This window comes from Sphaerodactylus townsendi, linkage group LG13 (assembly GCF_021028975.2).
Source record: "Sphaerodactylus townsendi isolate TG3544 linkage group LG13, MPM_Stown_v2.3, whole genome shotgun sequence".
NCBI classification, from domain to species: domain Eukaryota; kingdom Metazoa; phylum Chordata; class Lepidosauria; order Squamata; family Sphaerodactylidae; genus Sphaerodactylus; species Sphaerodactylus townsendi.
This window is the reverse complement of record NC_059437.1, coordinates 45,884,070-45,899,122: the sequence shown is the minus strand read 5'-3', so window position 1 is coordinate 45,899,122 and position 15,053 is coordinate 45,884,070. Positions and strand designations below refer to the sequence as shown.

Genomic DNA, 15,053 nt, shown 5'->3' with positions numbered 1-15,053 from the left:
GTCCTTGTCTTTCTGATCAGAGATGAAGAGAAGAGTTTGGATTTATATCCCACCTTTCTCTCCTGCAAGGAGACACAAGGTGCCTATAAGCTCCTTACCCTTCCTCTCCCCTCAACAGACACCTTGTGAGGTAGGTGTAGCTGAGAGAGGTCCGAAGAACTGTGACTAGCCCAAGGTCACTCAGTAGGAATGTAGGAGAGCGGAAACACATCTGGTTCACTAGATAAGACTCTGCCAGGCCCACTGAAGTGGAGAATGCAAGTTGGTTCTCCAGATTAGAATCCACCTGCTCTTGACCACAACACCACACTTCCCTTGGGGCCAAAGATATCCCCTTCCTGAAACACTCTTGAGACCAAGCGTGGCATTAACAGGTTTTGGACTAGGACTCTGGAGTCTTAGGCCCCTTTTGCACATGCAAAATAATGTGTTTTCAAACCACTTTCACAACTGTTTGCAAGCGGATTTTGCCATTCCGCACAGCTTCAAAGAGCACTGAAAGCAGTTTGAAAGTGCATTATTCTGCTTGTGCGGAATGAGCCTTAGTCTCACTCGGCCATGAAGCTCATTGATGACCTTTCTCTCAGCCTCACCTGCCTCACTGGGTTTTTTTGAGAGCCAAAGGAGGGAATAATAGCATCATTCATGCCACTCTGACATCCTGGAAGAAAAGGCACCATAAAAATGTGGTGAATTCAGTGAAGCCTTGGCTGCTGTAGGACTAGGTTCCTAGTTGTTTGCGATGTGGAGTGGGCAGCTGCCAAGAGAACCTTTGGACGTGAGGAACTTGCCTTGCTGCTCTCTGATTTGTAGTCATGGGCTCCAGTCTCGGCAGCGCCTCCTCTGCCTGCCGGAGCCATCAGGACGTACCACTCTGGACTTAGTGGCCCGCAGATGGTACATTTAGCTGTTTTTGATGGGCACTTCTAATTTATAGGAGTATGAAAGGTTTAATTTTTCCATTGTGTGCCATTTAGGTGGAAGAAAGGTCATCCAAGGAAAGTAATTTTGAAGAAGAACACGCCAGCAAATCTTGGGCTTTGCTGGCGCACGCTGCCTTTCTCTCGTTCTTGCTTGATAACAATGGGCTCAGATTAATCCTAGCTGTTAAGTCCCAAAGCTAATCAAATTGGATATGTAAACACTTTTAATTTCTGCACATTAGGCACTCTTTTGGGCCTTAGAAGAAACTGTTAATGTTTCAAAGCTACAGGCCTGGTAGGCTACAAGCCGCCCTGCACCCCCCGCCCCTGCTTCTAATTTACTTGCTCAAGAAAGTTGCTCTGATGTCATTAATTGAAAGTTCAGCTTGATCAGAAGTATCAGATAAAAATGTGATAATGAAACATGGTGGCAGCTTTTAGAACCTGCAAATTTGTTTTGTTTTAAAAAAATCAGTAGTGTGATTTTATTTTTAAAGGTTGAAAGCTGAAGTTGAAAGCTTATTGGATTTTTAAAAAGATACCCCGAAAACAGGCATAAGAGGTATTTTTTTCTCTTTCAGTTTTGCAGTGGTGGATGAGTGGTGTGTTCTGCATAACTGACAGGTAATTCTCTGTCTTACAGGCCCTGCAGAATTGGTTAAGATCCCACAGGGCCCTAGTATCAGTTGACAGGAGTTCCACCAGACGGGAGCCGGTGCTGAGAAATCCCAAACTCGGCCTACACAATCAATGTCAGCTGTCATTGGGGCAGGGCCTTCTCTAATGGAGAAAGCCTCCAGGATAACCATTACCACCCCTCCCTGCTGACCCTTAGTCTGAGACAGGTGGATGACCAAGAAACCTGGTGAAGTGAACCCTTTCAGAGAGATGGTGTCACCCTCCCTAACTCAGGTCTCGGTCACCATGCTAGGTCCATGAATTGCACTACTAGGTACTGCAGCATAATTGTCTTATTTATGGACCTGGTGTATTACAACATCAGTGTAGGTGTGACTGCTTGTGTTTTTTCCGGTGTGGGCATGGGGGAAAGTTCCATGTCCTTTTTGTGCCTCAGAGACCACAGCCCCAGATGCTTAGCAACTCTTGCCAGGCAGCTACACATGTGTATTTGTTAAGTGCTATCAAATTTCTTCTGACCTATGGTGCCCCTATGAATCAATGTCCTCCAAAACATCCTATCATTAACAGCCTTGCCCAGGTCTTGCCTACTGAGGACCGACGCTTCCTTTGTAGAATCAATCCATTTCATGTTGGGTCTTCCCCTTTTCCTGCTGCCTTCCACTTTTCCTAGCATTATTGTCTTTTCAGACTACCTTGTTCTTCTCATGGTGGGACCAAAGTAAGATAGCCTCAGTTTAGTAATTTTTAACTTCCAGGGAAAGTTCAGGCATCATGGTTTGTCCCTAATTACTTACTTAAGTGTTAAAAAAAGAGAAGGTGAGATCTCATTGTTGACTGGGTCTTGTACGATGGAGCTATTCCATCAGACTTTTGATTGGGGCAGTGGCCGTAGTTCTAGCACAACTGGCTTCTCTGCCTCCTGTCCCTTGCCCTAATGCAGGGGTGTCCAACTCTGGCGCTTCAGATGTTTCTGGACTACAATTCCCATCAGCCTCTGCTGGCATGGCCAATTGTAGTCCATGAACATCTGAAGTGCCAGAGTTGGACATCCCTGCCCTAGTGTTATCCCTTTCTGTCCCTTTTCCCCCTTCTCTCTCCCAGCTAGATTTGGTTTTTGGCACCATGGGTTGACATGCCAGAAGCTGACTGTATTTTAAGCTTACTTGCTGTAAGCTTCCCTGAGCCTGTGTGGGGAAGGGTGGCCCATAAATCCAACCGGTTGCCCCTAGAAAGCTTGCAAGAAGAGAATGGAAAACAAACGCTCTCCTTATTGTTTTACCTAGCAACTGGTACCTTATTGAATGCTTTAATATTTTGGAAGCTGAGCAGTGTTCAGATTCTATTGAACAAACTGGTGTATGGGAGAGCTATCTTTCCTCCAAGATCTCCGAGCGTGAAATATATGCTGGTGATTATAAATATTTTGAAAATGCGGTGCTTGTCACTCGGCACCTTTGTGGCTACCGAGCTCTGGGTTAGCGATGAGGATTCGGGATTCGGCGCGCAGTTTAATCATCCGTTTCCCCTTATTACCATACAGTGAAATGTGTTTAAAAACAAATCAAAAAGAACCCACTATTAATCTTCTTCGTCATGAATATCACAGCTGTGGGGAGAGGCTGTTGGTCTCCCGTGACTTCTTTCACACCCTGCCTTCAGTTTGCTGAGATTAAAAGAATTATCCCCTTGCTCGTCATTGTGTTTGTTACATTGTATGCTGGGGGTTTTTTTTCCAGGTTGCCCTAATAATTAAAATAAAAATAAAAATTATATTGCAGATCCTGTGGGAACAGGGCTTCTGACAGCTCAAACAAGAATTGCGAAGTTTGAAATCTACTTTTGGGTTTTTTTTCTTTTTCCAGCGATGTGTGGGAAATGAATTTTATTATCTAGGGAGGAATTGCTGTTGAGATACTGAGGCGGTGAAAATATTTATGAATTATGCAATACAGACATGGCGTGTTGAAGGTGGCCCAGTTCTCTTCTGTGGAGGGGAACATGAGCGAGAATAGCAAGCACACAGGCAAAGGATCTTGAACTTGCAAAACCATGGGTGGAGGCGAGTCTTGGAGAGAAATCCTAAGCAGATCCTATTCAAGGCTACTCAGAAAGCATTCTTAGGATTGCGCAGCTAGGTGCTCATGTCTATCAGGTGTCTAAAACTCAGATAGAAAGCTAGACTCTGGCTGATTATACACTGGCACTCAACCCTGCAAGACAATTTTCAGTGAAGCCGGCACAAAAGCAGTCCCATGTTCTCTACAAAATATGGGCCTCTCCTCTCAGGTCCTTTTAGACCTAAGTCTTAAACAGGCAAGAGCTTTAGTCAAGCAAGGAGTATCCAATATAGAGAGACAATCAGACCGAATGTTCTCTCCAGGAGATTTATCTCCGGACAATACAAGATGTATGGTTGCTCCAGCAGCCTATTTATATTTTTTGGAAGCCTGTAATGTAAGAAGAGCATTTACGCTGACTAGAAGCAAGACCTTGCCTTCCATTGTTCTGGAGGGGAGTTTTAAGAAAATCTTGCACAAACAGCTGCCCTTTGAACAAAATTAATTCAACTGAGCATATGTTTTTAAATTATCCTTTTCATGATAAGTTCCACAGAGAAAGTATAGATCCTTTGGTGGCTAAATTTCCTGGAAGAAATAATAATTTTAAACTTGGTTTCCTTTAATTGGTCAGGGACCATCAAATAACCTGTACAGTTACTTGGTTGTGTACATGTAACCTCAGCTTGTGGGTTCTGTGGGGCAGAACTTGGAATGAGTTTGCCACAACAAATTTTAAAAACAAAATGGTTTACTTTCTTAACATATAACATCAAACATCAACATTTACATCACATTTCAAAGTCCTGTTCAGGTTTCACTTCAAGTCCTAGTTACAGTCTTCTGATATTGCCAAGTCCAATTCTTTCTGCAAGTGGGTTGGCTCCTGAAGACTCCAAGGGCTTGGTGAACAGGATTCAACATGATGAAGGTTTCCAGGAGAACTCTCACCCATTACAAACTTAACAAGATTTTAAGGGCTTATACAACCAAGGTCCGAGTCTGGTAGCCTTGTCTCCTCCAACTACATGAGCTCTGCAGTCTTCTCCTGCTTTGTGTCTCCACCCCTTTCTGGGTCCACCCATTCTGAGCATGGGGGTTACATACACTTTTATGTAAATACAGGAAAAATTGGGAGGCCGCTGGATGGTTGTGCATGGAGATTTTAGCCAATGCACTTTGCCCAATTATATAGCCTATTTTAAAGAAATATTTGATAAACTAAATAATGGGGAATAGGTTAAGTTAATATTGTGTGGGTTTGATGTCGTGCTTTATAGCTAGGTTTGTGTTTATATGGCTCATTTTTTTATATTTTGTCTTAGTATTTATATTTTGGGAAAGTTTTTATGTATTGCTTTGGTCTATGTATAATTTTGGTTTCTCCAACATGGCAATTTTAAACTTGGTTTGTTTTTTGTTCTGGTTGTGGACCATAAGCAAGCTTACATGACAGAGTGGGGATTCAGATCTGGGTCTCCCAGATCCTACTCTAATACACGAATTCTGGTGTCCCCAACATGGTCTTTGTAAGCATCATGGTGTGCCTGCTGACATTTTTCCTGGTGCCCACCAAGTGTTTTTAGAAAGTGGGTGTGACCAGGTGGGGCTTTTGCCCAGCAGAGATCTTGATTGGATCCCTTCCTCTCCCCACAACAGACACCTTGTGAGGCAGGTGGGGCTCAGAGAGCTCTTAATCACTACACCGCGCTGTACAAGTGTTGGGCTCTAACCGAGAGAGCACCTCAGAGAACGTCTTTGGTGCATGTCCTGTTTTGGCGATGACTGCGCCATCTTTCTTGCTTTGAACACAAAGTCAAAATGTTTCTGCTTCATTTGCGAAACCCATCAAACCTGGAAACAGTGGGGACTCCTGCCGCTTGTGTGCCACTGCTTTCCTTGAACGGTTGCTTTTCAAAATATTTTCACATACCTCTGAAGGTATAATTATGGCATTCATTCTTCTTTTGAGTGTAATTGCTGTACTTTGCTTTTTTTCTTTACTTTTTGCCCATGTAACTGGAGCTGCAGTAAAGAATTTGTTCTTGGCAGTCGGTTTCCCTCGCCTTGTAGAATTGTTGGGAAAAACGCTGAGAGCCAGCATGATGTAAAGAGGTAAAGTGGTAAAGAGGAGGTAACTCTAATCTGGATAACCGGGTTTGATTCCCACTCCTCCACCTGAGCGGCTGACTCTTTATAGGGTGAACCAGATTTGTTTCCCCACTCCTGCATTCCTGCTGAGTGACCTTGGGCTAGTCACAGTTCATTCAGATCTCTCTCAGCCCCACCTACCTCATAAGGTGTCTGTTGTGGGGAGAGGAAGGAGTTTGTAAACTGCCTTGAATCTCCTTACAGGAAAGAAAGGCAGGATATAAATTCAGACTCCTCTGACTGGGTCACTGTTTTACCCTCTCTGCTGAGGAGGTCTCCTTCAAAGAACAGCAACCACTGGGTCATGCAAGGACCTACATTGGCAGACCTGAGTCATGGTTGTGTGCAGAAGTAATGAGAGCGCAATTGGCCCAATGGTCTGATCTTCTGGCACAATTAACTCCAGTCGTCTGTGGCCTTTGCTATATCCAGAGCTATTTGAGAAATCCCAGGCTCTTAATTCAGCTCCTTTGCATTTTCAGGGGCTTGGCTTTGTGAACGGAACTGTCTTTTTGTACACCTTGAGTTATTCACATAAAGGGGAGGAACTCTGGCCTTGCTTCTGTGAATTAATGCTACATTTGTATATTTTTAAATGCATTCATGTATGAATTAAGTTTTTCAAAAAGCCAACAGAAAACGTTAACATCATGGATGTCAGAGATTTTTAGGGGGAATATTCTCAAAGAATGTCAGAGGGGTCTCCAGTGGGGTGCCTGTGGGTGCCATGAGGCCAAGTGTTTTTAGAAAGTGAGTGGGACCAGGTGGGGTTTTACCCAGCAAGGCTTCTAATTGGCTGTAAAACAAATTGGCTGTAAAACAAATGTTTCTTTAGCACAGCACAAGGGTCTTTCCTGTGTGATTGAAGCCATTTTGTGGCTGGCTCTGGTAGCCTTTATGGAACATACTAAGCATATGGATGCGTTGTAACTGACCTGCATGATAGCATAGTTTGAACATTTTCCACAGCAACAGTGTCTGAGCAAAAAGAATGGTGATGTTTTCATCTCAAAGAAGTGAAAAGAACTTGAGGCTTTTGTTTAACATGCGAGGGATGTTTTTTCTTCTGTCCTCTGCAGAGCTTAGGGTACACGGTTCAGTCTCCCTCCTGTCTTATCCTCACAACAGTCCTATAAAGTAGGCTGAGAAGGAGCAGCTGACGCAGGGTTCCCCAGCGAGTTTCCTTGGCAGGGTGGGGTGAGATTTGAACCATGATGCTAGCAAATAGGGAGGGCAAGAAGAAACTTAAGGTGATGTTTAAATTGTTTTCTGCTTTTGGGAAATTACTTTATTGCAGCTTTCCATTTTTGTCAGCCTACCATTTAACTTTTTGTGACCGTGCCATCATAAGGTAGACAGAACAAAGAAGTCAAAATACACTTTTGGTGAACTGGCTGCTGGCAGGTATCTCTGATTTAACAATCCTTGCATCCTTTACAGTTTTGTAGTGGATGCTTTATTTGCTGAATTTTTCAACTGGAAAATCAAGTGCTTAAAATTATGAAGCTGGACTTCGAAATGTTTGGTTTTACATTATGTCTTTGATGTGTTCCACAAGTCATAAACGTTGGCCAGAATGCCATAGAGGTTTTGAAAAAAGAATTAATAGGGCATTGGAGGAAAATCCCTACTTGGCAGAATCTGAAATTCCTGTTTAGGAGAGTGGAAACAAATGTGGTTCACCAGATAAGTCCACCGCTCAGATAGGGGAGTGGGGAATCAAACCTAGTTCTCCAGATTTAAGTTTACCTCCTCTTAACCACTACACCACTTCCTCTCCCCACAACAGACACCTTGTGAGGCAGGTGGGGCTGAGAGAGTTCTGAGAGAACTGTGACTAGCCTGAGGTCACCCAGCAGGAATGTAGGAGTGTGGAAACACATCTGGTTCTGCCACTCAGGTGGAGGAGTGGGGAATCAAACCTGGTTCTCCAGATTAGAATCCACCTGCTCTTAACCACTACACCATGCTCTGCTGGCTATGCCAACCCTGCTAGGATATTTGGATCAGTAGCTATCCTCAGTGTGGTTTGTGAATCTCCGGTGTGTTGAATCAGCATGATTCTGGCTTGCAAAACCTTCTTCTATCTACTGCTGCCCTTACTGCCAGCTACAAGAATCTAGCTGGAAGACCTGGTTCATACAGAGAAGCTGCTTTTCACTATCTTCTGAGGTTTTAAAAAACCTCCATGCAAAACTTCTAGCGCTGGACCCGTTCCAGCAAAACCTGCAGTTGACATTGCTGGAAAGGCCAGAAGCAGAGAATCCAGGCTTGTTGGAACCTGGTGTGCTGCAGTTTCCTGACAGGTGGACATAGGATGGATTTACTCCCCACCACCAGAGACTGCTGAGTCTGGTGATTAATCTGAATGTTGGGCGAGTAAACATGTATACATTTATTCTTGTCGAAAGCAATGCCAGATCTCCAATACCAGAGGACAGAGCATCAGTCAGAGTAGCACGCTTGCCAAAATCAGGCAGATGGAAATGACTCGGACTTCAAAGAATGCCTCAGCCAACAGTTGAATCTTGGCTTCTGTTTCTGATTGGGAACACGTGATAATCTCAAAATAGGGGCATCCCAAAAATGCATTTTCTCTTCAATGAGAGAAGAGCATGTTCTGAGCATAGGTGAGCACTTGTGCTTGGTCTCTGGGCGCCTGTAGGCAGACTCCATAACCCTGGGCTGGTGTCAACTTGGACCTGCCAGAGCCCACAGCCAGGCAGAGGGCCTGCTGTCATTCTGAGATGCTTGCCGCATCAGCTCTGGCCAGGAAATGGGACATTCCCCTGCCATGGATGATACCAGGTCCGACGCCTGTCTGGAGGTGGCATCACCAACATGAGTGTTGAAGTCCCTCAAGACCAACAGTTTGGGAACTCCAAGGCCCAGCCTGCCACTGCTTCTTGCAGGTCAGCAGGGTATCTGCTAGGCAATGGGCCAGAAAGCCAGACTCACCTCAGCATCCCACACCAGACTAACACATTCAACACCTTGGTTTTCCAGGGCAGGAATTGCCCTGAAGGAGTAAGTCTCCCATGTTTGCATTGCCACTTCCCCCGATCCTTGGATCAGCACTGGTGAAGGATTGAGAATCTGGGGCAGAGGGTGTTAGCTCTGTCAGGGCAACTGCTTAACCTCCCTCACCCAGGTCTCGGTCATACACACTGAATATTTTATTCAGGATCTATCCAAAAAGCCCATAGACTTTACCATTGCAGGGAATATCACTCTATAACACTGAAACAGGAAGAGATGAACAACTCAAGGCATATTAACAGAGCCCTTCGGGGATAGGGCGGCATACAAAACCAAACAATAAATAAATAAAATAAATTAAGGGCTTTTCATGTAAATTAGTGGAAACATTTGATCTAAGTACTTTAAAATGTTTATAAATAAAATTGTTAAACAGTTCAAGATAGAAAACTAGCCAAGAGGTGTCAGAACTTTAGCAAGAATTTTCAAAGCTACTGAAATATACATTGCAGTGGGAGCTCCCGTGACACTTCAGTCGGTTGTAAGAATATTTAAAAATTATAATCTGCAGTATAAACAGGGAAGGTGTCTCTACTAATTTGAAGCTCTTTCCAGATAGGTGAAAAGCATGATTTACAACATAAAGGAAACCCACAACAATGGGTTGATGATGACTGTGCATCCTCTACAAGGCATAACATGTTGAGAACAGCTGAGAGTTTAGTTAAATGCAAAAGGACAAAGAAGGTTAGAGAAATTAACACAGGACGTTGCAGCTCTGTATAGGCATGCGGGCACATACACATAGGGAAATTTCCAAGTTATTTATCTCCTGCAATTTCTTTTGGGCCTCAACTCCTTATTGTTGTTTTGAATCTGGACAGAAATTGTCAAGCAGGAGGGTTTAGCCCCCAAGGTTAAATATTAACTAGCACCAATCATGGTCCTGTTCTGGTTCACCTGACCTAACATGTTTGCTTAGGAAGCTTTTTGGTGCTAGTCTGAGTCTCCTTGGCCTACAGGGCTTAACACAGGAACTATACCTGATGATAATGAGTAAGATTCTTGTTGCCAAGCAACCTGCAGGCCTAGTACCATGTCTGACAATTTCCTTCATGGACCTTGGTTCAGATACCTTTCTTGACACAAAGCTAATCCGGAAATGGAGGAGTTGTATGTGAGCAACATGCAGAGATAGTTATGGCCATGAAAAATAAAAGTGTATTTCTTTCGTTCTTGGGACAAGGATGAAACAAGGGGTCATCTGAAACCATTGCATAATAATTTAAAAGACTACAACAAAAGAGAGGAAAAGTAAACAAGCATTTTAATCCTAAAAATCCATGAAATGCATGCCTTAGACATGTCAGTTTTGTATATGTAGATTTGTTTAGCTCTTGAACTGGTAAATGAGGTTGTTTTTGGTCTGGAGCCAAATAATATATTGAGGCAATTTTATGCCTCATGAATTATAGAAGAGAATGTTTGGTACGTGGAGTTTGCTCTCGTTTTCGCTTGGCTGGCTCCCCTCCCCATTTGGTTTAAGATTCCTTTGGGAATCTTCGCTTGAACCATCCTCCGGAGCTTGAAAGATATCTTGAATGCCTGCAGACTTCTCCAGCAGAATGCAAGGAATTTTAAATATGAGCCCCTTTTCCCTTGACCCAAGCTTTCTTTTCTCTTAAATTTTGCGAGCTCCAGATGGTGGCAAAAATGCTTTGATCGTAGTTAGCTTAGTTACAAAAGAACACCTCTTCCCGCCCCGCAATTTGGGGCTGGGTGTATGGCAATTTATTTTCAACTCCCTCTGTTTTTGTGGCTGTTTGGAAACTGAGAGTTGCTAGTGCACATGCACAAGCAAAAATGCCTCATTTCTTTTTCCTCAGCCAGGAAGATGGAATGTTTTCTGGCCTTCTTGTTACGTGAAATTGGTTTGCAAGAGAGGATCGCCTGTCCCAGGAGTAAGCAATTTGTTCAGTGCCAAGGGCCATAGCAGGAATAGATCCGAGAGCCCTGCGGCTCCCACTGATTTACATGTTTTAGTTGCAAGTCATTAACTAAATCTGCATGTCATTTGCACGGGGCTGGCAGATGCCAAACACCAGACGGAGGATATGTTGCACGCTTTTGTCAGATTCCAGAGGAGACACACCATGGGTTTGCTAGAGCAGAAAGAGCTGTGGTATTTTACCAATTAACCAGTGTAGTGTCATGAACAGGCAGTATTATGAAAAGATGGTGAGTGTAACTCTTAGATTGAGTTTAGGAGTGTTTATCAGTAAATGTCTTTTGGTGAAAAGGGGGACTTTGAGGCAGAGGGGCGAGTATTCTGGAAAAGGGAGATTTCCACATTGTTCCCTTCTGGGTTTTTTTTGCAGCCCCTCAGTTAATACGAATAATTATAATTGAGCTACCTCAAGCCAAGAGGAAATACTGATCTACCTTATCGGGTTGTTGTAAAGGCTACTGAGATGATATATATTAATCAGGTTGAACACCTTAAATAGCACACAAACACACACATATAATCATTGCCAAGCTTCAATTTAGGGCAGCTAACGCTATTTTTATTTGTCATTCCAGAGTTCTTTTTCCTGGTGTCGTGTGGAGCCAGTCTCAAGTTAAAAATCTGATAAGGTAGGTATTTAATAATAATTGGCAGTTAATATTGGTCCAAATGAGACTGTGTCTTTGGACATGGTATAGTATAATGAGCTCTGCTTCTTCTGGACACCTTGGTGCAAACTTGGTGCATACATGAAGTTTTTATTCAATTTTTGGCATGGGAGCTAGATCTCATTGAGGTAGGGTTGTCGCGCTTTGTGTGCAAACAGGGATTCATGTAATAAGAGTCCTCCATACAAACAATTCCCTGCACCTAGAAAGCTCTTTGAAAGGAAGGTGATATTGTAAGATGAATTGCTACTTTTCTTGGCAAAAGGTAACTATCTCTCCTCTGTGGGTGTGTGTTTCTGGTTAAAGTAGCATGTAGCCTAGTTAGAACAATTGTAATGCAAAACAGGTTTCTGACTATGGCCTGAAAAAGACTGGAAACAGTACATGTTCCCATAGGATATATCTGCGTTGATCCAAGTTGCCTTTTCTATCTGTCTTGGAACAAGTCATCAAAATGTATTAACCTTGTGGGCATGCTTTTTGATTCCTCCAAAGGGCTCGTGAGCACCTTGAGGCCTTCATTCACTTCTAGGCTGATTTGCTTGATCTGCTCACAAATTGTCCTTGGGATTGCCCAAACCCTCTACTGGGTCCCGTGCTCTGCTGAAGAAAACTGATTCTGTTTCAGATTGCTTTTCTTCCTACCAGGCCCAGCCAGTGGATTAGGATTGATCTGCAGTATGAATTGCAAATGCCTACCTGGCTGGTGTTGCTTCTTGCTGCTGTTTTCAATGGCAGGTGGTGACTAATAAAATCTGCATCAGTTGATTTGTTTGTGATGGGCCAACAGAGGCAGCTGCAGCATGTTAAGGGACCTTTAAGGATCTATTAGGACAGCGGTGGCGAACCTTTGGCACTCCAGATGTTATGGACTACAATTCCCATCACATAAATTCCAATTGGCCATGCTGGAAGGGGCTGATGGGAATTGTAGTCCATAACATCTGGAGTGCCAAAGGTTCGCCACCACGGTATTTGGACTATGGGGTGAAGGCTAGTTCTCACTGGGGTCTGTGTTCGGGATGATGTGCTTTGTATGCAAACAGGGGGTCACGTGATAGAATCATACAAAAAATTCCTTTTACATACAAAGCTAGTCATTGGGGTCGAAGGGTCCTACTCTAGCCTTCTCTATGACAATTTAGGCTGCATCTCCCCCGAATTTTCCCCCACATGGAAAACAGGAAGTCCTTGTGCTAAATGTTCATGTGCCCAATGTTCAACATCTTTTCATGGTGTTCCTGGTTCTTTGCCCTTTAAGCCTGAGAAATTATTAATCTTTTTTTTCAGCTGAAAGGGGAATCTGTGAAATGGCAGGGGGGAAAGGTGGTGCAAACATTCCGTCTATCACCACTAGGGGAAAAAGGGCAGAGCTCTGTGTTCAGGGGCGTGCAGCTCCTAGCTGCCGCTCTCTGTGCACCACTTCCTTTTAGTTCTTTAAAGGGCTTTCTCCCACTCCTTGCTGAGCTACATTGTGCTGCTTTGTTGCAGTTTGGTGGAGAAAGTCAGAGGAAACGATAAGAACTGGAAAAGGCTTTGGCTGTTGAAGAGGCCTAATAAGAATAATGGGGGGAGCTGGCATGGGGGGCCAGCAGCAGGGAATAACGTGGGAAGGGTGTGTGTGTATGGATGCCATTCCTGCCTGTTCTTGTCCTGCTTGCTGCTTCCACCACTGGGATGGGGTGTGTTGTCTTACCCCCCTCTGGAAATAGTTTATTTCAGAAATCCCAGTGGGTTTCCGAATCCAGGGACAGCTTCCTGTCAGCATGGCCAATTGGCCATGATGACAGAGGCTGATGGGAATTGTAGTTCCTGAACATCTGGAGAGCCGCAGGTTCCCTACCCCTGCTCTAGCTCCTTTGGTATATAGGTTGTGTTGTGTACAAAGGAGTGTTCCTTTGTATGGCATCCTTCCTTGGTACAGGCACGCACACATGTGCACGCAAACATAATATGAAGTTATAGAGTCCCCATGTAGTCTTACCAGCTTGGGGAGAATTTGATCTGAGAGTTCTGGGTGTTTTCATTGTAGTGAACAGTGGAGTTTTCCATACCAATGTGGAGTTTGCTATTCCGCACAGTAAAATCCACCTGCAAAGTGTGTTGAAAGTGAATTTAAACAGCATTATTTAACACATTGCAGTGTTTTGATAGGGCAATTGTAAGTATGATTTTTAGACAAAATATTTAAAAAATATAGAGAATAAGGTGTGTATAATTTGCAACCCACGCAAGCCAACTGCAGTTATGTATGTCATTGTCCCCAGTGTCCCCCCCCCCCATTTTTGGCAGTGTTAGTCAGGCAGATAAAGGGAGAGATTTACTAAACTACCAGGATACCCTACATGGCTGGTGGCCTGTGTTCAGCCTGATGGTGTCAGACGATTTGCAGACATGATTAATACTCTCATTATCCAGTGAAATTAGCTATTTACTTGAACGTGTTCAGTGTGCGTAATGACCTGTTACCATCACGGAAGCCATTTCCCAGCCTTCTGCCAAACCCTAGCATGATTATGAACTTGGAAACTTTAGTTGGGTTTGCAAATTAAGGGGTGGGGCTATGCAAATACAAAAAGATTCAATTCTCCACAGTTCCCGTTTTGTTCTGTGGATCCAAAGTTACAAGAACAAGGCTGGCTAAAACAGACTGGCTACTAGTAATGCCTGAAAACAGGAGATTGCCTCTGGCAACCAACACTTGGGAGTGGGGGTGGTTAAAGTTCATCTAACAGTATTCTGGCCCGGAGCAAGCTAAACTTCTCATGGGATGTGATGTTGGAGTGGGATTGATGGATTGATTGATTCATTCATTGATTGATTGCCATAGACCAATAATAAATACTAAGTGCAACAACCCACGTTCCAGAATAATAAAACAGAAGGCATTAAAGGGAAACAATAAAACAAAAAAAATGCTAAATTGCAGTAAAAAACATAGAAAAATAAAAGGGAAACATAGTTAATGAATAAAACTTGAAGGTAAAACCAAATCCAAAAGCGTTTCTTAAAATATTACAACATTTAGTTTTAAAATGCAATATGGCCAAGCTATCCATGGATTCCAATGCTCCTGACCTTGGATTTTAGCAACACAATGCTTCCTGGAGCAACAATCTGAGGCTTGCATGCATGCATGTCAAACATGTATGCATGTCAAACATCTCTGTATTGAAAAAACGATCACACCCATGTATTTCTTGTCAAATTCCAAATGTTCCTAACATAAGAGATGAATTTGGCAATGAAACAGGGCACGGTTTGCTGCAGTATTTTACAAATCTTAAAAAAATTTAATTTAGGCTATCATATGGGAAGCTGCTGAGCAGATACTGTGTGGGAGATTGCAAGATATCCAGTGCGGGTGGGTGATGCCTGGCCCAACTGGCATTTCCTGCCACTACTCTGAGTGGCAGTGGGAGAAAAATGAAATTTAAAAACACGGTTGGCTGATGGCATGAAAATACTTTTGGGAAAAACAGTTTTTGGTGATTCCCAGAGAGGACTAATGTTACTTCCAGGATTCCCCCAAAAGTTTTGGCTAGTCCCTAGAGAGGTATGACATCACATCCAGGTTCTCCCAATTGTGATATCATGTTGTTGGTTGATGGTCACACCCTGTATT

The 15,053-nt window shown here is 43.4% G+C and overlaps 1 protein-coding gene across 8 annotated transcripts in view; it reads left to right on the top strand.

The window, feature by feature from the left end:
- The window catches only part of ARVCF (ARVCF delta catenin family member), a 482,167-nt gene that overhangs the window by 56,991 nt on the left and 410,123 nt on the right, over positions 1-15,053 (top strand). For all 8 annotated transcript variants that reach the window (XM_048514629.1, XM_048514620.1, XM_048514626.1 and 5 more), the window contains exon 2: positions 11,336-11,389. The gene's annotated coding sequence lies outside the window, so the exon portion shown is untranslated. The remainder of the gene's footprint in view (positions 1-11,335; positions 11,390-15,053) is intronic.